At 48.7% G+C, this 26,395-nt stretch overlaps 1 long non-coding RNA gene across 1 annotated transcript; it reads right to left on the bottom strand.

Moving 5' to 3' along the window:
- Positions 1-3,017: 3,017 nt before the first annotated feature.
- LOC125154002 (uncharacterized) lies at positions 3,018-26,190 on the bottom strand. Its single transcript, XR_007147650.1, has 4 exons — positions 26,103-26,190; positions 21,586-21,719; positions 11,078-11,088; positions 3,018-3,051 (listed from the first exon to the last, which is right to left on the bottom strand). It is a non-coding gene; the product is annotated as an uncharacterized LOC125154002 (long non-coding RNA).
- Between the last annotated feature and the right edge of the window lie 205 nt (positions 26,191-26,395).

The following is a 26,395-nucleotide window of genomic DNA, read 5'->3' as shown; positions in this document are numbered from 1 at the left end:
CTGCTGGCGGCTTGGGCTTGGGTGGTGATGGCAGTACACAGTGAAGTGAATAGATAATTTGAAAATTCTGAGGAGGGCAGAGCTGGTAAGACTTGGTGATGGACAGCTCAGGAACCAGTGTTTCCCTCGTTACTTTATTCTCCTTACCAACACCATCCTGACCCCCATCACTGGTATCTGCACCTTCGTCATCCGCAGCACCTGCACCCTGAGCAGCACGACCGCCAGCAAGACCACACCCTCCCCTTGACTGTGCACACCCTTCCACTCGGTCACTGCCTCCACCACCGCCATGATGAGGACTGGCCTTTCCCACAACCATCCCCAAACGAAGCCTTTGCTTTCAATGCATCCCACTGTCACTGTTGCCCTCGCTTGCAACATCATGAGATCAGCCCTCCCCTGTTCCATCAGCACTAGGGAGGCAGGATGGAGGTGAAATTCAGTGAGGCTGGTCCCAGGCCCCCCAGTGGCGTCTTTAACGTTAAATCTCTTCTCTCTCTCTCTCTCTCTTTCTGTTGCTGTTCCCCTCTCTCTTGGCTTCATTCTTATGCAGACTCTCACTTGTTGGACCCCAGGGGTCCAGATGAGTGACCCCAGCCAAAAGAATCTCTTTTTCAATGGTGCCAGGCAAATTTCCAACATTGAAGCTGATCTCCCCATCTCTGACTCATCTCTGTGGGTAGGAGGGATAAAATGCCATGGTGGCCAAGCCCAGATCACCTGTCCTTTCCTGGACCCAAGGTAAGGTGAATCAGTTTCCCCCCAACATTTGAGCTAAGAGGGGTCACGGCTATCCAATGCAGCAAGTAAAGTCAAATTTGAATTTCAGATAAACAATGAGTAGATATATAGTACAAGTATGTACCATGCAATACTTGGAATATACTTACACACACACACACACACACACACACACACACACACACACACACACACAAATTGTTGTTTTCCAACCTGAAGTTCAAATTTAACTGAGCATCCTGTATCTTATCTGGCAAAAATCAGGTAGCTTCCCAAAGGAAAACCAAGGTGCTGTTACCGGAACCAGAAGAAGACCAGCACAGAAGATGCCCCCTCCGCCCAGCCTGTTCCTGTGTCTTCACCAGGTCTCACTTTCCTCAACCCCAAAAGGAGGACTTCTTCCAGGCCCCTTTATAAGGATAACTTGGTTGGTTTTCATCACTCTGTTGTTCCTGAGGATTTTAATATAATCTACCTAACTGTGCTCAGTCACTCTTAAAAAAAAAAACAAAACACTAATGTTTTTCAATAAATAGGGAAAGGGGTGAAGCACATCAGACACTGGATGATATCATTACTCAGCCAGTCAACTGAAGAGGCATGATAACATTGGAAGGCTCCTGAGGCAGAATCCAAACAAACCACAGCATTTAGAATTAAAGCCACACCGGGCACCATGCTGGGTCTGGGAGTGGCAGAGAACAACATCAGAGAGGGGGCTTCAGAGGTTGATTTTGAGTCTTAGATCAGCATCTTACAGGCCCTGAGAGCCCAGACAAGGTGCCTTCCTTCTCTGAGCCTCAGTTTCCTCAGCTGTAAAATGGGGTTACTCCTACCTACCAGTCCCAGAAGGGGCACTATGAGGATGGGATAAGTGGGTGAGGTTGGTGGATGTAAAAGAACTTCGTAACCTCTGCAGAGTCAGAGCAATGTTACCATTAGTATGTGTGGAAAGCACTTTGAGATGGGGGTGGGAGGGACTGCAATTTAAGAATGTAAGGGAAAATTTTTTTTAAATTTTTTAGAGCATATTTATTTTGAGAGAGAGAGAGAGAGAGAGAGAGAGAGAGAGAGAGAGAGAGAGCATGAGCAGAGGAGGGGCAGAGACAGAGGGAAAGAGAGAGAATCCCAAGCAGGCTTTGAGCTATCTGCGCAGAGCCCAATCCCATGGACTGGGACATCACACCCTGAGCTGAAACCAAGAGTCGGAGGCCTAAGTGACTGAGCCACCCAGGCGCCCCAAGGAGGAAATGTTTGAAAAGAAAGAGAAGAAGGGCCGGGGCGCCTGGGTGGCGCAGTCGGTTAAGCGTCCGACTTCAGCCAGGTCACGATCTCGCGGTCCGGGTGTTCGAGCCCCGCGTCAGGCTCTGGGCTGATGGCTCAGAGCCTGGAGCCTGTTTCCGATTCTGTGTCTCCCTCTCTCTCTGCCCCTCGCCCGTTCATGCTCTGTCTCTCTCTGTCCCAAAAATAAATAAACGTTGAAAAAAAAAAAAAAAAGAAAGAGAAGAAGGGCAGAAAGGAGGAAGGATGTCAGGACGTCAAGAAGAAAGGTTACCTCTCATGACAAAGCTCCAGGCATCATGGGCAAGGACGCATTTTGTATTTAGTGGATTCTGGATTCGTGAAGCTCTGAGGGCCTGAGGCCCTGACTGCCTCGCCCGCCTCACACGCCCAGGCTTTGAACACGTGACATTCTTCCCTGCCTCTGGGTCCTCACACGTGCCGTTCCCTTTAACTGGAACACTCTTACCTCCACTTTTTTTTTTCTTGCTTGGTCTCAAAAATTACTTCTCTGGGGAGAAGCTGACACCCCAGCTTGGGTTAAAGGCTCTTACGATATACCAGTTCAGTGTGATGAATGTCCCGCCCGCCATATCCTGTCCTGCACCAGGGTTCCTAGTTCATGCCTGCAGCATCCTGCTATACACACCCAGCAACTCCCCACGTATGGACTTTTCTCCCCGGGTGTGAAGGGCTGGAATTGCGGGCAGGTGAAGGCCCCCAGGACAGCCAGCTCTCTCAGCCTCAGAGGAGGAGAAAGCTGTGAGGTTCCCAGGGCAGGTGAGCCCCACCCTCCTCCCCACTTGTACCACTGTGTCCTAGCATCACCCCCCAAAATAAAATTACTTGCCCTCGGGGCGCCTGGGTGGCGCAGTCGGTTGAGCGTCCGACTTCAGCCAGGTCACGATCTCACGGTCCGTGAGTTCGAGCCCCGCGTCAGGCTCTGGGCTGATGGCTCAGAGCCTGGAGCCTGTTTCCGATTCTGTGTCTCCCTCTCTCTCTGCCCCTCCCCCGTTCATGCTCTGTCTCTCTCTGTCCCAAAAATAAATAAAAACGTTGAAATAAAAAATTACTTGCCCTCAAATCCCTATCTCAGGGTCTGCCTCAAAAGAAACCCAACCTGAGACATGCACTGAGACTCTCGAGTAGTAATCAATGACTAACGATGAAGTCATTTGCTACCTGTCTGCCTGCTCCTTTGGACACTCGGGCAGTACAGTAGATACTATAGGATAGCTCATTCAACACCACCCTGATCCAACTCCCCCTTCACATTCCAGCCAGTGGTGGCCACGTGACAAAATTCTGACTGACGAGGTAGAAGTAGAGTCTGTTAGGAAGGTGAGCCCCAAGGTAAGAAAAAAAAAAAAAAGACCTTGGGAGGAGAAGGCTTTTGGTCCTCTTGGAATACAGATGTGATATCTGGAACTACAGCAGCCATCTTGCAGCCATGGGGATAAACCTCCTTGCAGGTGGCAAAACCAAGAAGATACAGAGTCACAGTCTCCGATAGCATTGTTGAATGGCTGCCCCATCCTTGAACTGCCTACCTCCAGAATACTCTCAGATGATAAAAATAAGACCCGATCTGTTGAAGCCACCATTTCAAGATTGTCCGTATTTGCAGCTGAATGTTTTGTGAACCTATGCAGACAGGGATTATGTTGGTTCCACCTAATGCATATTACTGGCTTTTAGGCTTATGCATAATACACAGTAGATGTGCAATGCAGATTTGTCGATTTAATAAATGAATTCCACCCAAAAGTCTCTTCCTGCAAGCATGGAGTTTATTTTGTGTGGCAAACCCGTAAGGAAGAAACTCAGGGCTGTAGACACATAGCCAGAATATCTGTGCAGTTATTAAGACTGTGATTCTAGAGAGAAATGGTCTCTTTATTAAATCGCATGAGGTGTTCTACTGGCCAACTGGAGTCCACACACCTGACCTGCTCATAACCATCTAAGTGCAAAGCCTCCATCTGTCCATCAGAGACATCAACGAGCTGGTTACCACTCTTCCTATCCTATACGATGTAATTAGCTTCCAATGAAAACAGATCAGTAACCCACTGGTCTAATTTCCCCCATTACATCCCAGCTTGAAGGCAGGCTGCCTTTTCTCTCCATTTCAGGGAACGTCTTCCCAAATCGGAATAAAACTTCCTTGGCTAGACAGAGGCTGCTTCCAGAAGCAATGTGGTAGGGAGAGCATTAGGACCAGGAGCCAGTATGTCTGGGGTCCAGCACCACCAGCCTGCTGAAAGATCCGGACCTGGTTACTTCTCTCTGAGTCTGGGCTTCCTCATCGGTAAAAGGAGCCGGTAAAAGTCCTGGAAATCTATTCCGGGAATAGCTTACATGCTGAACTGTTACATCGTGGCAGGTACATCCGGTGAGTTTCCTTTTTAACTCTTCACATTCATCCTATCAGAGAAACATGCCACACCTTCCCCCGGCCCCCCACTTCATAAGTGCTACAATTGGTCTACAAAAAAAACTGCACGAGGTTAAGTCACACAATTCAGTGAGCTTAGAGATACGTATACGCTTGTGTTACCAGCACCACAACCAAGGTGAAAAACATATCCCTCACCTTCCCCAAAAGTTTCCTTGTGCCCTTTTGTTTTTGGTTATGGTTTTGTTTTTGTTTTGTGGTAAGAACATTAACCAGAGAGCTACCCTCTTAACAGAAGCTAATTCCACCTGGGACAACCCTCACACCCAGGAAAAAACACCCAGAAAAAAAAAATGTTGAATTTGGCCAGTCAAGTCGGCAGAGAAAACTGACTGTCATAGGGGGGATGCTGAAGGGCATGAGGTTGCTTTTGGGGGTGAAACAAATGTCCTAAAATTAGACTATGACAATGGTCACACAACTCTGTAGATGTACTAAATATACATATATATGTGTATATGTGTGTGTATACACACATATATGTATATACACATATATGTATATACACATATGTACATATACATATATGTATGTGTGTATATACATATATGTACACATATGTATATGTGTATATACATATACGCATATGTATATGTATATACACACATATATATACATATAGATAGAGATAGGGATATTCACTGTATATGCACATGAATATACATATATATGTATGTAAATATATACATGCAAGTTTGTAAAAGCCATGTCCTAGACCTGCCCAGGCCTGAACAAAAGGCATGGGGAGGGAGGAGCTCGGGGAGGGAGAAGTTCATATTCCACCGAACATGGAACGAAGGTACTGGTGGAGACAACAAGCTGAATGACAGTGACCACAACAGCACGGCCGATGGAACGTGGATGTCTGCCACGTTCCAGACACGGTGGTTCCACCACCCCACCTCAGTAACACTGCCTTCTGGGGAGGGGCTGGGGGGGAGAGGGGTGTTGCTCAGCCAGAGGTGGGGACCCGTAACCGGCACAGGGGCTCTGCAGACAGATCGCTGGTGCAAACCCAGCCTGCAGCCCTTCCTAGCCTGGGACTTGGGCAAGGTCTAGAGCCTCCCCAAACCTCAACGTCTCCATCTGTAGAGAAGGGATAAGATGCCCCTGACCTTGGGGTTGAGAGGCTGTGGCCTGGAATCGGGCAAGTAAAGTTCTGAGCAGAGACCTGGGTAGTTCATAGAAACAGCCCATGACGGCTGGCTCCGGCTCCTAGCGTGGGTGCCTGTTTTAGGAGACATGCATGTCAGCTCAGAGTCTGACCCAGCAAGGTCACACAGCCAGGAAGGCGTGGACCCGGGCTTGCAACCCAGGCCCGGCTCTAAACACAGAGGTCTAAACAATCTAAACCACTGGGTCTGACAACTTTGCCTGCCCCAGCCCTGCCCCCTGAAAGCATCTTTCCAGATCGTGAATGCCAGAAGTGCCTCATCAGCACTGGGCACCACCCTCCAGTCAGCTCCCTCCCAGCCCTCCGAGGCCAGGGCAAGCACAGGCCACGCCAGAAATTCACTGATAGACACTCTGAACGGCACAAGGGGTGTGTCTGGAACCAGCGGGATCTCCAAGGTCATTTTCCCTCGAAACTGCCTGCTGCTGGGGCCACTGTCCCTCCGTTCCCTGGCAAGGACCTGCAGTAGAGGCTGTGAGAGACCGATGTCTCAGCACGGGGGCCACAGCATCAGCCAGAAGAGGAGAGAGGGACCCAAAAAGAAAGGGTACGGCCACTCAAGCCCTCACAGAGGACAAGAACTTGGCCACATCTCTGTTCAGCCTGGCAAGCTCTAATTAACTGAGCAGCTACTGTGTGCCAGGCACTGAGGAAACAACAGGAATAGGACAAGATCCCCTTTCTCAGCTGAGGACCTCGCAGTGTCCTGAGGGCCACAGAAAAGGGAAGGAATACATGTCACACGATGTAGCACATGTGGTCACAGAAGTTGACCAAAATCGTCCTATTTGATAACCGCTGCCATCTGTGGAGTGATCTAGAAATCCCGTACCAGGGTGTTCCGATAGACGACCCTGGGGGCTGTCCCTTGCACCTGCCACGCTGATGAGGACTTGGCTTCACAACAAACCCGTGGAGTTTCCCGTGGCCACCGTGTCAGATTGTCACAAGTTTAGTGGCTTGAAGCAACACATATTAATCTCTTCCAGGTGCAGGGGTCAGATGTCTGAAATCAGTTTCCATGAGCGAACGCTAAGGTGTCACTCATTTTAGAGGCTCCAGAGGATCCTTGCCGTTGGCAGCTTCCAGAAGCCAACGGATGCCAGTGGCTAGTGGTCCCTCCCTCCATCTTCAAGGCCAGTCGTCTGTCATCTTCTCTCCTCTCTGTCTTTGTACTTTCTGCCTCTGACCCTCCTGCCTGGCTCGTACAAGGACCCTTGGGATCACATTGAGCACACCCAGAAAATGCAGACACATCGCCCCACTGGAGACCCTCAACTTAATCACATCTATAAAGTCCCCTTTGCCGTGGAAAGCAGCACAGTCACAGGGATTGGGATGCGGACACCTTCAGGGTCCCTGATTCTGCCCAGCACAAGCCCTGGTAAGGTGGGGACTCACCATCACCCCATGTTAGAGACGCGGAAACGGAGGCTTATCCAAAATCACAAAAGGAGGACGGGTTTGCGTCTGGGTTTACCCGGTCCCTAAGAGTGTGTAAGTTCGGGTCTCCCCTCTGCTACAAAGACAGTGGGAAGAAGTCCAGAGCAGGCAGTGAAAGACGGCTTCCCGAGAGAGAGAGGAATCCCAAGCCAGATGGCATTTGCAGTCGGGGCATAAATAGGGCATCCTGGGGCTGAACTGCCCTCCCCCCAGCTACACTCTGCACCACCGCTCCCCAGAGTGACGTCTACGCACGCAAAACACGGGGGAAAGAAGCTTGGTAGCCAGTTTCGCCTGCAGTCCAGATCATTGAGACAAGAACAGTAGCTGAGCTTGACCAATTAGTTATCTCCACTCCAGAACTCATTTGAACATCTAAAACCTCCCTGAGATCTCCCTTCTGAAAAAAAAAGAAGAAGAAAAAGCATCATTGATGCCCATTTGCCAATTAACATAAGCGCATTAACCCCCCTGCCTCCCTCCCTCCATCCTTCTCCCTGGCCGTGGAGTGTTTGTCCAGAAGCATTTTTCCATTATGAACAAGTATCTCGCGTCTACAACAGCCGGGAGAAATAAGGCGTCTAGACACAGGCCAGACAAGCCTGGCCTCCCCCAACCTCGGCCGTGACTCAGTCTGAACAGAACCCCTCTCGGGGCCTCCTAAGGAGGCCCGGGCTGGGAAGACGTGGAAAAACGTTCAGTATGAAAACACGGAAACTTTTTTTTTTTAATCTCGGGGAAAAGGAAGAAAATAAAAAGTTGCCCATGATCCCACAGCAGACAAACCTCTGTTAGCACAGGAAGTGCATTTCTTTCTAACCTTTTCTCTACGAATAAAATAACGATAATTGCAGCTTACCCTGGGCGCAAGGTGCCGTTCTTCTGAGCGTTTTGCATCCACTGTCCCGATCCTCACGGCAATTCTGTGAGGCAGGCGGCATTATCATCCGCAGTTAACGGGCAGACGGAGCATTAAACAGCTGAACAGAGCCAGGATGGTGGGCAAGAGTAGAGACTTTGGGGGCAGACTGCCAATTCTCTCTCTTTCTCTCTAACTTCATGTATCCTTTGTGTACGTAAAATTGAGGCATGTTGTGATATATGCACAAGTTTTAAAAAGGTACAAAATACGCAACACCATGACAAGTCTCCCTGCCTCTCCTGATCCCAGCTACCGGGGTCCCTCCCCCAGAGGGAGCTGCTGTTAGCAACGTCTTTGCATCTTTTCAGAGATATTTGGGGCAAGCAAATATGGTTTAGTACACCTGTGTGTGTGTGTGTGTGTGTGTGTGTGTGTGTCCATGGGCTGCATTCCTTTTTACAAATGGTGATACGCTCTACACCTGTGTTTGTTTTAAACAATTTTTTTAAAATTTTTCCTAATCTTTCTTTTTGAGAGAGAGAGACAGAGTGCTAGTGGGGAAGGAACAGAGAGAGAGGGAGACACAGAATCTGAAGCAGGCTCCAGGCTCTGAGCTGTCAGCACAGAGCCCAACACAGGGCTCAAACTCACGGACCGTGAGATCATGACCTGAGCCGAAGTCAGACGCTCAACCTCCTGAGCCACCCAGGCGCCCCTCTATAACCCCCGTCTGTTAATTTAATAAAATATCTCACTGGTCATTATGTGTGAGTCAAGGGTGGGCTCCCACCTGATATGTAGAGAAAGAGAATATTTAACCAGTTCCTCCTTCATCCCATCATTGTGAGAAGCAAATAATGCAGGTAAGACACTTAACTAGAGCCTTGCTCATAGGAAGCACTCACGGTATGGAAGATGTTATTAATAGAATTGTGGGCGCCTGGCGGGCTCAGTTGGTGGAGCGTGCGACTCTTGATCTTGGGGCTGTACATTTGAGTCTATGTCAAGTATAGAGATTGCTTAAAAATAAAATCTTAAAGGGGCTCTTGGGTTGCTCAATCGGTTAAGTGTCCAACTTCAGCTCAGGTCATGATCTCGCGGTTTGTGGGTTCGAGCCCCGCGTCGGGCTCTGTAATAACAGCTCAGAGTCTGGAGCCTGCTTCACATTCTGTCTCTCTCTATCTCGCTCGCTCTCTCTCTGCCCTTCCACTGCTCACATTCTGTCTCTCTCTGCCTCAAAAATTAATAAACATCAAAAAAAATTTTTTTAAACAGCTTAGGTGATGAAATGTCATTTCCATCATCACGTTACCTGAGATTGTAACTCCCATCTTGCCGGCAGACTTTCTCTATTTGCCTTCTCCGCATACACACTTCGCGTTGGAAAGGCCAACACGGCCGGGAACTGCACGCGGGTCTCTAGCCGACACGGGCAAGGAACTGAGGTCCTCAGGAAACAGCTGCGGAGGAACCGAATTCTGCCAACAACCTGGCAGAATCAGCTTGGAATCAGACCCTTCCGCAGTCCAGCTTTCCAATGAGACCCTGGTCCCAGCCAATAACCAGGTTGCAGCCTTACGAAAGACACAGAAGCAGAGGGCTCAGCCCCTGGCACGATCACATTCCTCTCACATTGTGTATCCCTCCAGCACAGAAGTTTCTGTCCTCAGGACAGAGACCACCCATTCAGTTTCCCACTCAGGCTGACTGCTCCTGGCACCCCATCCAGAAGAGACCCATCTCTCTGTGCCTTTCCTAACAGGAGATATGACCACCCAGCGCTGTATGTTAACTGGACCATTGTCCGTCTCTGCCACCAGAATGTGAGCTTTGTGAGGGCAAGAGTGGTTGTCTCGTTTGTTCACTGCTTTACTCTCAGCTTACAGAAGCCTTCCTGGCCCACAGCAAGCACTCAACACTTTGTTGAACCAATCAGTAAATTTCTAATTACCCAGTCTCAAACGTGGAGAACAAACACACAACCGATGAGACACAGAAATGTCCTGTTTCAAGAAAAATGGACAAGGGGGGCCTGGGTGGCTCTGTCGGTTAAGCACCTGCCCAACTCTTGGTTTCAGCTCAGCTCATGATTTCATGGTCTCGTGGATTCGAGTCCCACATCGGGCTCTGCGCTGGCATCACAGAGCCTGCTTGAGATTTTTTTCTGTCTCCTTCTCTCTCTGCCCCCTCCCAATCATGCTGTCTCTGTCTCTCTCAAAATAAATAAATAAACTTAAAAAAGAAAAGATAAAGAAAGGAAAAGAAAAGAAAGAAAAGAAAAGGAAAGGAAAGGAAAGAGGAAAGAATAATGAACGACAATGTATCCATCTACAGAAATGTTTGCATGAGTCTGACCAGCCCGACGACTCTAGCCTTTGTGCTTATCTATTGACCCCTACTCTACATGGACACACCAGTGAAAATCTAGAGAGAGCTGAGGACCCCTATATAAGACATATATCTTATAAATAGATAAAGGCTCAACCGACGTTTACTTAAGGGACCAGAACAGTAAATATCTGAGGCATTCCTGGCCATCTCATTGCATCACAACTGTTGTGCTCTGCCCCTGTAGCATGAAAGCAGCTGTGAACAGCTGCAAATGAGTAGACCTGGCTGTGTTCCAGCAAAAGTTTACTTACAAAAGCAGGCAGGCATGCTGGATATTTGCTGGCTGGTTGAAGTGAGGAATCTGTGTTTGTTGAGCAGCTATTATATACCGTGTACCAAGCAGGGCTGTTTCATTGAGTCCCTAAAACAACTCTGTCGGGTGGGCATGAACCCCACGTTACAGATGAGGGAGACGGAGGCTCGGAGTCATTAATAACTTGCCCAAAGTCACAAAGCTCATTAGCAAAGGTCAGGACTTGAATCCAAGACTTTGTCAAAGCCCTGGCCTTCGTGGCCACGGTACATTGCCACCCCCGGGGGCTGCCGTTGTTTCTGGTTACCCCACTCTGGGTCCCGCAGCAGGTGTGCATCCCCCGCCCCTGCCGGCACTCCAGCCTCCCCTGTGGAAGCCCACTTATCTCTGAGACCATGCAACATTTCTACCCACAGCCCTTTATACCACTTTCCCTGAATCCCCCTCCCGTCCCTCCACCCCATCAGCTACCTTGCTCTCTCCTTCTCCACAGAGCTCAGCATGCTGCTCTGTCAGCAACGCATTTACCCACCTGGGAAGGAACAAATCGAAAATTTTGTTTTTGCACAAGATGTCCTCTTCGCCCGTGGCTAAAAACCCCCCACAGAACAGGAATAACAACCAAAGTCACGCAAAAAGTCGATATATATTGAGCTGGCACACGGGCGAGCAGCTGGCTAGGGGCTGGCAAGGGACTGGAGAAGCAGGGGAAAGAAGACAGAGCTATCTCCAGGAGTGGATAGAAGTGAGCACAGACCCTCCTGCGGGAGCACAGACTTCCCTTAATTCAGCCTGGCAAAGGAGTGGGGGAGATCCCAAAACACAGAGAGCTTGTAGGAACTCATCAGTGGGAGAGTCCCGAGGAAGGGCATTCGGGGGAAAAGCCCAGAAGGAGAGCATGGTCCTGGCAAAGCGGCCAGCAGGCTGGTGAGGCCGTCCGCCGGGAGAGAGAAGGCGGTCTGGTGGGCATCCGGCCCCTCCTTTGGAGGAGAACCATCCCTTCTGCTGCACAATGCCAGTGGGGCTGTCGATCCAGGGGTCCCACCCACCCGCCACAAGACGCGCCCTGCAGATGCTCCTGATTCCGGAGTTTCCCCACAAACACGGACGTGATGAAGGAAAACGCGCGTGGGCATGGGGTTTACTCCCTTGTAAGATAACGCTTTGCAGAAGGTCCCTTTGTTTCCTGTCCTGAATTTCCTGAGCCTCTCTGGCCCCGGCCCTTTCAAGGCCTGGCTTCTCCAGCTCTCCCTCCCGTTTGGTGTGAGATTCCCCTCACGCACTATCACAACTCTTAGCATAAGATCAGCCATTGCTGGTTTCAGGAGTTTCTTTTTTTTTAATTTTATTGTGTTTGCTTAATTTCTTTTAATAAATAATAAACATACAAAATATGATAATAATAAATATATGAATAATAATAATATAATATGTAATAAATATATAAATAATATTATTACTGTATTAATATTTAATTTTTTTTAGTTTATTTATTTATTTATTTATTGAGAGAGAGAGAGAGAGAGAGAGAGAGAGAGCGCATGAGCAGAGCAGCGGCAGAGACAGAGGGAGAGAGAATTCCAAGCAGCTTCTGCGATGACACAGCACAGAGCCCGACGCAGGGCTCAAACCCATGAACTGCGGGATCAGGACCTGAGCCGAAACCAAGAGTCAGTCGCGTAGCTGACTGAACCACCCAGACGGCCCCACCTACCATCTCTACGGGATCCGCAAGCAAACAATAACAAAAGACCCCATCTGTTGAGTACCTACTATGCGTCAGGCACTGTGTCCATGGACTAGGGCTGCTGCAACAAAGCACCACAGATTGAGTGACTTAAACCACAGAAATGTATCCTCTCACAGATCTGGAGCCCGGAAGTCCAAAGTGAAGGGGTCGGCCGGGCTGGATCCTCCTGACACGGTGACGGTCCTGTTCATGCCTCTCTCCTGGCTTCCGGCAGTTTGCTGGCAACCTGTGGAGTCCCTCGGATTCTGCTGCATCATCCCAATCTCTGCCATCCCTCATCTGTGTCCTCCTGTATGCCTGTCTATGTCTGTGTCCAAATTTCCCCTCTTTATAAGGACGCTAGTCATATTCAATTAGGGCCAGCCCTCGTGACTTCATCTTAATTTGCTGGCCTCTGTGAAGATCCTATCTCCAAACAAGGTCACACTTTGAGGCACTGGGGTTAGAACTGCAGCATATCTTTTTGGGGGAGGACACAAAGAAAACCATGACAGGTGCTGTCCTAATTCCTTATATATTTAAAATTTTTCTCCCAGAAACCCTGTGATGCGGGCACTGGGACTAGGCCCATTTTACAGATGTGGAAACTGAGGGTCAGAAAGCTGGAATGGGCAGGTGGGAGTCAACACTTGGAAAGTGACAGAGACGGGCCCTGGGCACTTGTCTCTCCACATCACCACTTGGCTTAATTTCGTAGTGAAACACAGCAGTGTGTGTGTGTGTGTGTGTGTGTGTGTGTGTGTCTCCTGATAAATGTTATGAAACATTCTCAGCTCTGTCCCCACCAGGAAATGCACAGACAGATCACCCTGCCCTGTGGCTCTGTCTGGTCCGAGGGGATTGGGGTGGGCTGGTCTCTGAGGACTGGCCTGTCCTTCTTCCTCCAGAGTTTTGAGTCTCCCTCCCATGGAGGATTATCAGAGATGACAGACCCATGAGGTCACGACCCACAGGACAGTTACAATCGGTGTCTAGGACACGTAATAAGGGATCCCCAGCATCATTTGGGCAAAAGTGTCAAAAATAACGATGGTGGTTAATGGCTGCGTTGGATTGAGTTCTTGCACGTTTAGCACATTTACAAGAATCCCTGTGGAGTAACATATAATTATCTTCATTTCTTTGACGTAACTTTATTTTTTTATTTTTTAATATAATTTACTGTCAACTTGGCTAACATACAGCGTGTATAGCATGCCCTTGGCTTTGGGAGTAGATCCCCATGGTTCATCGCTTACATGCAACACTCAGTGCTCATCCCAACAAGTGCCTCCTCAATGCCCATCACCCTTTTCCCCTCTCCCCTCCCACCCCCATCAACCCTCAGTTTGTTCTCCGTATTTAAGAGTCTCTTATGGTTTGCCTCTCTCCCTCTCTAGCCAAATTATGGAAAGACCTTAAACGTCCATCAATTGAGGAATGGATAAAGAAGATGTGGTTTTTATATACAATGATATATGACTTGGCAATGAGAAAGAATGAAATCCTGCCACTTGTAGCAACATGGATGGAACTGGAAGGTATTATGCTGAGTGAAGTCAGTCAGAGAAAGACAGAGATCACCTGTTTTCACTCATTTTACAGGTGAGGCTCAGAGAGATTTCCCGGCACCGTATGCAGGTAGGGTGCACGGAGCAGGCAGCTCCCCACCCAGATCCTCCACCATGGACTGCCCCCCCCCCCCCGCCCCGCCAGAAGGTGGGCTCTCACTCCCCTTGAACCTGCACAGGCCTTGGGACTTGTTGACCGGGCAGAATGCAGAAGTGCTGTCGTGACTCTTCCTAAAGCTGACGGAAGAGGTCGTGCAACTGCCACCTGGGTCACCAGGAACACTCCCTCTAGGAAAAGCAGGTGGATGGGCTACCCTGAGACGCCCCTCCCCCCACCACAGTGCAGGAGAGGGCCTGGAGGATGTCCAGCCGTATGAAGCGAGAGAGAGAGAGGGAGAGACAGAGAGACACACCAGGGAGCAGGGATGGTCCAGACGCCAGAGAGAAGAACCCGCCCAGAAGTGGGTCTTCAGCCTCAGCTCCTCCAGCTCCGACCACACGGGTCAGGGACAAACAGCCCAGAGGAATCCTTCCTAAATCCCTGCCCCAAGCATTTAGGAGCAGAACAAAATGGTTGCCCTAAACCCTGAGTTTTACCATTGTTTTTTACTGAGCAGTAGAGAGCCGAAACAGTCTTTGGCATGCCTCGGGTGCCCTGGCGAGTCAGAGCTGGTGTCTGTATGCACGCGGCAGGTGCCTAGGCTTGGGTGCGGTGTTCTGCACCACAGGGTGGGAGCCGGGTGGGCAGGTCCAGCCGGGTGTGAGCTCCCGGGCAGCGTAACTGCACCCCCGGGCGGGGGCTTCGAAGCACACTCTGGAAGACGTGGACCCTGGCTGCTCTGTGTTGATTAGCTTTGGTTCATGAAGTGTTCCCAAGATAAAAGGAGCTGATGCAGAGCCGTATCATCAAAGTGTATTTGTGAGATCTGAAGGCTCCCAAAGTGTCGTGGGCTTAAACAGAGGAAAATGCGAACTGGAGACAGGGAAGGACGATAGACCACAAAGCCTGGAACAAAATGAAAGGGGCCACCTGCATTCTGACCCCCAAATAATAGTCCCCATTTTCTGTTCTCAGTGGAGGGGGGGTGCTGACGTGTGGGGGTGGCATTTTCAAGGAGAAGGCATTGCATAACCCTGCCCTATGTCACCCAGAAGAAGACCGGAGCTCAGAGCGCTTGTCCATAGTTCCCCCGGGGGGGAGGAGTGCTCAATCCCAGGTCAGCTCAAGTCCAGAGCCCAGACCCCCAGCCCCGGCCTCCATTACACTGCTTGAGGTTCCCTCCAACCTTGTTTTTCTCCACCCTCCAGCCCATTCCCCAACCACCAAGTTCAGCATTTCAAATCACAACACGTTCTTGAAGGTTCCTACTCAATTCAGGCACGACGCCCAGAGGAACGACGGTCATCCCTCCCACCACCATCTTCCCGAATGCCAAGACCACGATTGCACACCTGCACAAATTTCAAAGTGCCGCTGAGAAACAGGTTAACTACGGCTCAGCCTGAGGGCCTCTCTGCGGTTAGTTTTGGCACATGGACGGCGTAAAGAAAGGTACTCTGGTGGCACGGTGGAAAAATGCACTTTCACCTGGTCAGAGCCAGACAGAGTTGAGGATTTCACCTGCTCTGTGCACCACCCTATCTCTCAAAGTGAAGTCAAGCTTCTCTGAACAAACTAACAGCATCAGTTTTGCTCCACGTGGGGTCGACACAGCCGAATACAGCGGAAAAAGCAGAAGTAAAGTCACTGAGACAGACTCACCCCAATGTCCATCATAGTAGTGCAAATCAATCGATTGCGTGTGTTCGTTCCCCAAAATAACGTACTGCAGAAAAAAATGAATGAGCTACATCACACACAGCACAGACTAATCTTGGAGTGCTGAGCAACAGTATTCAAAACAAAAAGAAGTAGACGGTTTATGGGGCGCCTGGGTGCCTCAGTTGGTTAAGTGTCCGACTTTGGCTCAGGTCATGATCTCAGGGTTCATGAGTTCGAGCCCCGTGTCGGGCTCTGTCCTGACAGCTTGGGGCCCAGAGCCTGCTTTAGATTCTGTGTCTCCCCTCTTCCCGTCCCTCTCCCACTCTCTCTCTCTCTCTCTCTCTCAAAAATAAACATTAAAAAAAAATTAAAACCAACAATCCTGGCGAACGTCACCTGCAATTATTTGGGACTGACCAAACCTATCAAACACCTGTTGTAAACAGGCACTCTGAGAGGTTCTGGCCATTGATGGTCAGTAGCTACACCCTCAGCCTGAAAACCCAAGATGCCTCTCTGTGAATTGGGTTAGAAAGAAATCCCAGTGACTAATAATAATAATAATAATAATATATAAAAATAATTTTTAAAAATTCCAGGGACAACACACAGGCTTAAAGAGAAATCAATGTGTTATTGTGTGCATCAGGAAACAGATGTTTTCTATCGTCTGTCATTACATGTAAACATTTTTTAAGTGAGAGCCAAGACTTTGTATTCAGGGGCGCCTGGGTGGCTCAGTCGGTTAAACGTCCGACTTCGGCTCAGGTCGTGATCTCGCGGTCTGTGAGTTCGAGCCCCACTTCGGGCTCTGTGCTCACAGCTCAGAGCCTGGAGCCTGCTTCTGATTCTGTGTCTCCCTCTCTCTCTGACCCTCCCCCCATTCATGCTCTGTCTCTCTCTGTCTCAAAAATAAATAAACGTTAAAAAAAATTTTTTAAAGACTTTTTTTATGAGAATTCATAAATTCATTATGAGAATTCATTATGAGATTCATTATGAGAAACGGAATATGCAAACAGACAGTGGCCAGACCGCATGTGAAAAATAGAATTCTGGTGTCACCTGGGTGCCTCAGTCCGTTGAGTGTCCAACTTCAGCTCAGGTCATGATCTCACAGTTTGTGAGTTCGAGCCCCGCGTCAGGCTCTGTGCTGACAGCTCAGAGCCTGGAGCCTGCTTCCGATTCTCTGTCTCCCTCTCTCTCTGCCCCTCCCCCGCTCGTGCTCTGTCTGTCTGTCTCTCTCTCTCTCTCAAATAAATAAACTTTAAAAAAAAGAGTTATCAAACCATGACAAGACATGTTAGAACCTTAAATGCATATCACTAAGTGAAAGAAGCCAGTCTGAAAACGTAATATATTGCAGGATTCCAGCCGTATGACATTCTGGAAAAGGCAAAAGTATGGAGACAATAAAGAAATTAGTGCTTCTGCTAGGAATTTACCCAAGGGATACAGGAGTGCTGATGCATAGGGGCACTTGTACCCCAATGTTTATAGCAGCACTTTCAACAATAGCCAAATTATGGAAAGAGCCTAAATGTCCATCAACTGACGAATGGATAAAGAAAGTGTGGTTTATATACACAATGGAAAACTACTTGGCAATGAGAAAGAATGAAATATGGCCCTTTGTAGCAACGTGGATGGAACTGGAGTGTTATGCTAAGTGAAGCGAGTCATACAGAGAAAGACAGATACCATGTTTTCACTCTTATGTGGAGCCTGAGAAACTTACCAGAAGACCATGGTGGGGGGGGGGGGGGGAGGGAAAAAAAAAAGTTAGAGAGGGAGGGAGCCAAACCATAAGAGACTCTTAAAAACTGAGACCAGGGGCCCCTGGGTGGCGCAGTCGGTTAAGCGGCCGACTTCAGCCAGGTCACGATCTCGCGGTCCGGGAGTTCGAGCCCCGCGTCAGGCTCTGGGCTGATGGCTCAGAGCCTGGAGCCAGTTTCCGATTCTGTGTCTCCCTCTCTCTCTGCCCCTCCCCCGTTCATGCTCTGTCTCTCTCTGTCCCAAAAATAAATAAAAACGTTGAAAAACAAAAAAATAAATAAATAAATAAATAAATAAATAAATAAATAAAAACTGAGACCAAACTGAGGATTGATGGGGGGTGGGAGGGAGGGGAGGGTGGGTGATGAGTATTGAGGAAGGCACCTGTTGGGATGAGCACTGGGTGTTGGATGGAATCTGATTTGACAATAAATTTCATATTAAAACAATTTTTTTAATTTAAAAAAAAGGAAATCAGGGCTTGCCGGGGGTTGGAGGGGAGAGAGGGATGAACAGGCAGAGCACAGGGGCTTTCAGGGCAGTGAACATACTCTGTGTGATTCTACAGTGGTGACACACGTCATTATGCGTTTGTCCAAACCCATGGAACACACACCACCAAGACTAACATCAAGGTGAACTATGGGCTCCGGGGGATGATGTGCCCTCATCAATTGTAATAAACGTACCACTCTGTTTTGGGGGGGGGGTTGATAGTGGGGGAGGCTGTGCATGTGCGGGAACAGGAGGTACATGGAAAATCGCTGAATTCCCCTCAGTTTTGCTGTGAATCTAAAAATGCTCTAAAAAATAAAGTTCATTAATTTTTTTAATGTTTATTGATTTATTTTTGAGAGAGAGAGAGAGAGAAAGACGATGAGCAGGGTAGGGGAAGACAGAGAGGGAGAGAGAATCCCAAGCAGGCTTCAGGCTGCCAGCACAGAGCCCAGCATGGGGATCAAACTCACGAATCATGAGATCATGACCTGGACTGAAACCAAGAGTCAGATGCTTAACTGACTGAGCCACCCGGGTGCCCTGAAAGTTGATTAATTTTTTAACAATGTTTTAAGAAATGAAGGAGAGAAGAGGGAAGGGTGTTGGGCCTGTGACCTTACTTCTCTGACCTCATCTATAGAATGGGAACAAGCCTTCTGTCCCAGGACAGCCATTATGACCACAAGACATCTGGCATGCCTTCCATTCCCCTGGGATTAATAACCAGGACATGGTTTGTATTTCCAGAATCACTGCCCCTTATTCAACTCAAAAAGATCAATCTATGCCCAGCTCAAAGGAAACAAATCTATTTCATTTTCTTTATTTTTTTTTATTTTTTAAGATTTATTTTTGAGAGAGAGAGACACACACACACACACAGAGGGTGAGCTAGGAAGGGGCCGAGAGAGAGAGAGGGAGCCACAGAATCCAAAGCAGGCTCCAGGCTCTGAACTGTGTGGGACTCGAACCCACCAACTGGGAGATCATGACCTGAGCCCAAGTAGGATGCTTCACCAACTAGCCACCCAAGCACCCCCCACAAATGTATTCAACATTTTTTTTTACATTTATTCTTGAGAGACAGAGTGAGACAGAGCACAAGCAGGGCAGGGGCAGAGAGAGAGTAAGACACAGAATCGGAAGCAGGCTCCAAGTTCTGAGCTGTCAGCATAGAGCCCGACGGGGGGCTTGAACTAACAAACCGCGAGATCATCACCTGAACCGAAGTTGGTCACCTAACCAACTGAGCCACCCAGGTACCCCACACACACAAATGTATTTTAAATAAAATGAAGTCGAAATCAGATGAGAGACCCAAAGAGGCTGTTGAGAAAAGGGTGGCCCTTCCCTGGGGAGACGATGTGTCAGCCCCCTCCCTGCCCCTAGCGCGTTTTGCTGCTGCCAGTATTCAGAGGTGATGTACCCCCAGCGAATGCCCTGGGACCCCATAATACATGCCAGGATACAGCGATGGGACGCTTTGCTCAGGCGGGGCCACAGTCGGTGGAGGGAGGGAGCCTGGCTGGGAAGACACTTTGCTGCCCCAAGTCCTCCACCAGCATCCTGGGCCCTGGATAACCTAGCAGGAGGAAGAGAAACAGGGCAGGCTTGTGACAGTTGGAAATGCTCATTAATCTCCCGGAGGCAGAGGCAGGAAAGAACAGGGCGTCTGTGTAAGCTCATCTCAAAAGAGGACATTTGGATTCAGGTCTAAGTGGACCATAAAACCTCTTCTCCGCCCCCCCACCCCCACCCCGCCCCACACACAGAGTGTGTGTGTGTCGATGGCCAGCTTCTCTGAAACTGGGTGTTCCCAATGACATCCAGGACAACAGCGCCTCCAGCCTCTCGGTCGTTCTGCGAATGCAGGTGCTCAGCATTACATCGACCACCAGCACAGGCAAGACCCTGCTCTCAGACAGCTTACATCCCAGTGCAAGACACAGACGACAAACAAGGAAAAATAAGTAACATCAGTCTGGAGAGCAACGAGCTGATGCAGAAAATACAACAGGGCTGTGATAGACACCCAGGCAGGTGGTCCGGGTAACATAGGACAGGGGGGCGGGGAGAGCTCTCCGAGCAGGGAGATTTAGCCATGAACTACACGGTGAAGAAGCCGTCTGTGCACGTGGAAACTGGGCTGGGCACTGGCATCCTGGGCCAAGGGGGGCAGCAAGGCCAGAGGCCTGAGCCAGCTGGGACGCTCCATCAGTCTGCTAACTGCTCACAAACAGGGAGATTGAAACAAGAGGAATTCATTCTCCCGCGGCCCTGCGCACCAAGAGTCTGCGGGGTCAAGGTGTCCACAAGGGCTGGTTCCTACAGGAGGCCCTGAGGGAGAGTCTGTCCCACGCCCACGCTTGTCTCCTGGCTTCCGGGGTCTGTGGCCATCTTTGTCATTCCCCAGCTTGTAGACGCATCACTCCAATCTCTGCGCCCGTCTTCACATGGACCTCCTCCCTCTGCATCCCCTCCTCTTTCCATAAGGACACTTGTAGGATCATGATTGCATCTCAAAGTCCTCAATTAATGACATCTGCAAAGACTGTTCCCAAATGCGATCACATTCAGAGGTTCCAGGTGGACACAAATTTTTGGAAGATACCATTCAGCCCACTGCAGACCCTAAATTGTGCAATTTTAACACTGCAGCCGGTCATCTGCAGGCCTACGGAGGAGGGGGAGACTGGCTGGGTGATTCTAATATGATTAGCAAGAACAACAGTAGCAGGCACCATGGACCCCTCACCATGGCCCCTCGTCCCCACCATTTCTCTGCTTCTAACAGGCAGCCCCAGAAGGTTTTCTCTGGACTCACTGCTCACACACAGCTGACCAGACACACCAAGGAATCGGCAGCCCTACCCAACGACTGCAGGATTTGGTGTACAAACAGCCCAGAGCCCTCGCCTCTTGGGTGAGACAACTCAGAGAAGCACATGTTTTACGCTGGTTCCGAGAATTCCCCAACAAGGTGAAACTCCAGGGAACCGGAGCCTTCGCCCTCAAAAAGGGGGAATGAAAAATGGGGCAGACACTCTGGAAAACGGGCGGGCTGTTTCTCAAAACGTTAAATACAGCATTAATTACAGAAGACCCAACAACTGCACTCCTGGGTACGCAGCCTAGAGAAAGGAAAACGTAGTCCAGGCAAAAACTTTACGTGCATATTCATAGCCCCCTTATTCGTAATAGCCAATGCCTATCAACTAACGAATGCAGTCTATCCATACAATGAAATGTTATCTTGCCGCGAAACAGGAATGAAGTAATGATGGGTACTAGGACATGATGGATTAACGTTGAAAAGATGCTCCGTTAAAGAAGCCAGACACAAAAGAGAGCATTCGTATGATTCCAAGTATGCAAAACACCCAAAAGAGGCAAATCCATAGAATAGGAGCGGCCAGGGATGAGGGCAATCCGAATGAATGCTCGTGGGTGCAGAGCGTATTTCTGGGGTGACGAACGCGTTTTGGAATGAGATGGTGGTGACAGTTGTACAGTCTCCCTGAATACGCTAAATCCACCCATCTGTATACTTCCCCAGGTGACTTTTGTGGTACGTAAATTTCACCTTCCAGCTGCAATAACAGCACACCGAAGACAGAGGGGCTCATAAGCCACAGAGATTTACCTCTCACAGCTCTGGGGGCTGGACGTCCGGGGCTAGAAGTCCTCCTGGACCTGTCGCCCTCTTCCCTTCCCCCAAGAAGAGACTGCTACTTCTGTCTGAGGACATCTTTCCAGACTTCTTTCTGTGCATACATCCTGAAAAAACAAAAACAAAAACATGTAATATTTTGTGAATGTTTGCTCTTACATAACTGATATTTATACAGTTTCTATAACCCTATAACTTGCTTTTTTTTTTAATCTAACAATGTGACTTGGTCAAATTAGTGAAATTAATGTGTTCTTTAAAATGCAAGGGATGTTGGGGAGCCTGGGTGGCTCAGTTGGTTGAGTATCCGACTCTTGATTTCAGTTCAGGTCACGATCCCAGGGTCATGGGATCAAGCCCCACATCAGGCTCTGCACTGAGCATGGAGACTGCTTGGGATTCTCTCTTTCCCTCTCTCTCTCTGTCCCTGTGGCATGTGAGTGCACGCTCTCGCGCTCTCTCTCCTCTCTCGCGTGCTCTCTCTCTCTCTCTCTCAAAATAAACAAATAAATAAATATTAAAAAACAAACAGAAGGGGCTCCTGGGTGGCTCAGTCGGTTAAGCGTCTGACTTTGGCTCAGGTCACAATCTCACAGTTCGTGAGTCTGAGCCCCGCGTCAGGCGCTGTCCTGATGGCTCAGAGCCTAGATCCCGCTTCAGATTCTGTGTCTCCCTCTGTCTCTGACCCTTCCCTGCTCACACCCTGTCTGTCTCTCTCTCTCTCAAAAATAAACATTAAAATAAATTTTTTTAAAGATGGGTATGATTAACAATACTCAAGAAATCAGAAAATTAAGTTTCAGGGAAGTAAAGGAACTCCCGACCACCTCACTTGTGGAACATTCTCCACAATCAGGTGTCTAACGAGTGGAAAGGACTGGTCGGTGGCCCTGCAACTGATCTGAAGCCAGTGCTGGAGCACCCAAAGGTCAGCTTGGTGCCTCTGCACACAGACCCGGGAGCCAGACAGACAGCAGGTGCTCTTAGAAGCTAGTGGGAGGCAGGGGGCAGAGTTCTAATCACCTGCTCTCAGCAGTCCTGGGGCGAGGGGAGGGGGGAGGTTGGGAAAGTGCTCCCTCAGGAGGACACAATCTTCTAGAGCTGATGGGGAAAACACATCAAGTATTCGGTAAACACACGACCCTTGGAAAGGGGCTGCTCAGAACACATGAACCAATAAGAATCACCTGACAGCAATTTCCTGCAACCTGGTTTCTTATCACACATCTGGCATTCCGGCCGCCTTCCTCTGTTGCATACATGATTTGTCATTAGCCCTGATGGTGGAGGTAATGTACACTCCCGCATGCGTGAGCGAGCACCATAACCCTTGTGTCACCGAGCCTTGGGACAGCTGCTCGAGGGAAGAGGCGTGCAGGAAAGGGCCTTTCGTGCAGGCTTCACCCAGCACACCCGCTCGGAGGTCTGGGAGACGAGTCTGCATGCCAGCTCTGCCATGCAGAAGCTGGGAGGCTCCTGGTAAGGCACATCACCTCTCTGAGCCTCAGGGCTGTTGTGTGGATGAAGGAGGAACTGAAGGGCGAAGGGGCCAGCAGAGGGGCTTGTAAATAACTGAGATACGGAATGGGAAGGGACCTCTCCCCCAAGCCTGCAGAGCTCTGCAAAGAAGGGCTGACTCTCGCTCCCCCTTATTCCCATAAATTCCTGTTGTGTTGCAAACTACCCCAAAATTCAGTGGCATAAACAATAACCCTTTTGTTATGCTCATGGATTCTTTGGGTCAGGAATTCAAGAAGGGCACCATGGGGCCAGGTTTGTTTCTGCTCCATGATGTCTGGGGTAGGGGCAGGTGGGGGGGGGGGGCGAGTGGAGGGCAGGTGGAGAGCAGGGGGGTACTCTTACAGCAGTGGGCTGAAGAGCTGGGTCCCTCCGGGGGAACCCTTCCAAGATGGTTTCTATTGTGCGTTGAATTGTGTCTCCCCAAAAGATATGTTCAAGTCCTAACCCCAAACCTGGAACATGACCTTATTTGGAAATAGGGTCTTTGCAGATGTAGTAAGGCGAAAATGAGGTCATGCTGGATGAGGTGGGCCCTAAGCCAGTAATCGGTACCTTCCTAAGAGGAAATTTAGACACATAGACACAAGAAAGATGACCATGTGAAGACAGAGGCAGAGATTGGAGTAATGCATCTAGAAGCCAATGACAGCTGACAGCCACCAGAAGCTAGGAGGCAGGCAGGGAGGTCGTGTGGATTGAATGTTTCTGTCCCCCTAAATTCATAGATTGAAGCCCCAAAGCCCAGTGAGGCCGCTTCTGAATATGAAGCGTTTATGGAAGTAAGTAAGGTTAAACGAGGTCATGAGGGTAGAGCCTGATGGCAGAGGATTAATATCATTATAGGAAGAAGCACCAGACAGCTTGCTCCCTCTCTCCTTGCCTACACAAAAAGTGGCCGCCTGACGACAGAGAGGTCTGCCAGCCAAGAACTTTGTGCTCTCACCAACCCCCAACCACGGTGGCACCTCAGTCATGGACTTCTCAGCCCCCTCCTCCCAAACTGTGAGGAAGTAAAGGTCTTTTGTTTGAGCCACGAAGCCTATGGTGTTTTGTTACAGCAGCTCGAGCTGACTAATACACAGGATCCTTCCCTAGAGCCTTGGGAGAGGGTACAGCCCTGGTGACTCTTGATTTTGGACTTCTGGGCTCCAGGAGCGTGAGCGAATAAATCCTCGTTGAGTTAAGCCTTCCCGTTTATGGCAATTTGTTACCTCAGCCGGGACATTAATAGTTTTGTTGCCTACGTTTGCAGGGCCTGGAAGGAGGGGTGAAGATCAGATTCACCTAGGCCCACTGACCAGACAGTCTGCACGCGTATGGCACCCCACCCTCCCCAGCATGTCGGGGGTGATTACTACCTGAATGATTTCGGATTAGCAATGATTATGGCTTGTAAATTCAATTAATCTTCAACAAAGCAGGAAAGAATATCCAGTGGGAAAAAGTCTCTTTAACAAACGGTGTTGGGAAAACTGGACCATTTTCACACACCATACACAAAAATAAACTCAAAATGGATTAAGGACCTAAATGTGAGACATGAAACCATAAAAATCCTAGAAAAGAACAAAGGCAGTAATTTCTCTGACATCGGCCATAGCAACTTCTTTCTAGATATGTCTCCTGAGGCAAGGGAACAAAAGCAAAAATAAACTATTGGGACCACATCGAAATGAAAACTTCAGCACAGCAAAGGAAATAATCAACAAAACTAAAAGACAGCCTACGGAATGGGAGAAGATATTTGCGAATGACATATCCAATAAAGGGCTAGTATCCAAAATATATAAAGAACTTACACAACTCAACACCCCAAAAACACAAAATCCAACTAAAAATTGGGCAGAAGACATGAACAGACATTTCTCAAAAGAAGACATCCAGATGGCCAATAGGCACATGAAAAGATGCTCAACATCACTCATTATTAGGGAAATACAAATCAAAACCACAATGAGAAAAAAAAAAACAACCCACTACAATGAGATACTGCCTCATATCTGTCAGAATGACTAAAATCGACAACAGGTGTTGGCAAGGATGTGGAGCAAACGGAACCCTCAGTGCACTGTTGGTGGGAATGCAAACTGGTGCAGCCCGTATGGAAAACAGCATGAAGTTCCTCAAAAAGTTAAAAATAGAACAACCCCATGATCCAGTAATTGCCCTACTGGGCATTTACCCAAAGGATACAAAAATACTAATTCAAAGGGATACATGTACCCCTGTATTTATTGCAGTATTATCTACAATAGCCAAACAATGGAAGCAGCCCAAGTGTTCATTGACCGACGAATGGATAAAGATGTGATATGATAAATATATATATTTATATAAACATACATTCTGACACACACACACACACACACTATGGAATATTATTCAGCCTTTTAAAAAGACTGAAATCTTGTCATTTGCAATGACGCAGTTAGAGCTGGAGAGTATAACGCTGAGTGAATTAAGTCGGTCAGAGAAAGACAAATACCGTATGATCTCACTCATGTGAAATTTAAGAAACAAAACAAATGAGCAAAGGGAAAGAGAGGGAGAAACCAAGAAACAGACTCTCAACTATACAGAACAAACTGATGGTTACCAAAGGGGAGGGAGGGGGATGGGGGAAATACAAGGTGGAGATTTAAGAGTACACTTATGAAAAAAAATAAAAATAAAATTTAAAGGGGTGCCTGGGTGACTCAATCAGTTAAGTGTCCAACTCTTGGTTTCTGCTCAGATCATGATCACACGGTTTGTGGGATCGAGCCCCACATAGGGCTCTGTGCTGATAGTGTGAACCCTGCTTGGGATTCTCTCTCTCCCCCTCTCTCTGCCCCTCCCCTGCTTATGCTGTCTCTCTCTAAAAATAAATAAACTTGAAGTAAGTAAATAAATAAATAAATAAAATTTTTAAAAATAAAAATAAAAGCTTCTCAAAAAAACCTTATAATTGTCATTTCTTGGGTACTCACAGCATGCCAAGGATGATGCTAACTGCTTTACAAGCATTATTCTATTATCCTTTCCAGATAGGGAGAAGTTTAGTTGCAGATGTGAACCAGCAGCTGCTTCTGCCCCCAAGGCACTCAGAACTAGTGAGGGAAACAGGTAAACAGGTCTTGACAACCAGAGTCACAGATGCTCTGATAGGCGGAGTATAGCGGACTGGGAGAGCCCAGACTCTGGTCAATGTAAGCTGGAGGAAGAGGACTCAGGGAAGGCTTCCTGGAGGAGTTGACCCCAACGTAGGATTGCCACTGGGTCA

Source organism: Prionailurus viverrinus, chromosome E3, assembly GCF_022837055.1.
Source record: "Prionailurus viverrinus isolate Anna chromosome E3, UM_Priviv_1.0, whole genome shotgun sequence".
NCBI classification, from domain to species: Eukaryota; Metazoa; Chordata; class Mammalia; order Carnivora; family Felidae; genus Prionailurus; species Prionailurus viverrinus.
The sequence above is the reverse complement of the archived record's forward strand: the minus strand, read 5'-3'. Positions and strand labels throughout refer to the sequence as shown.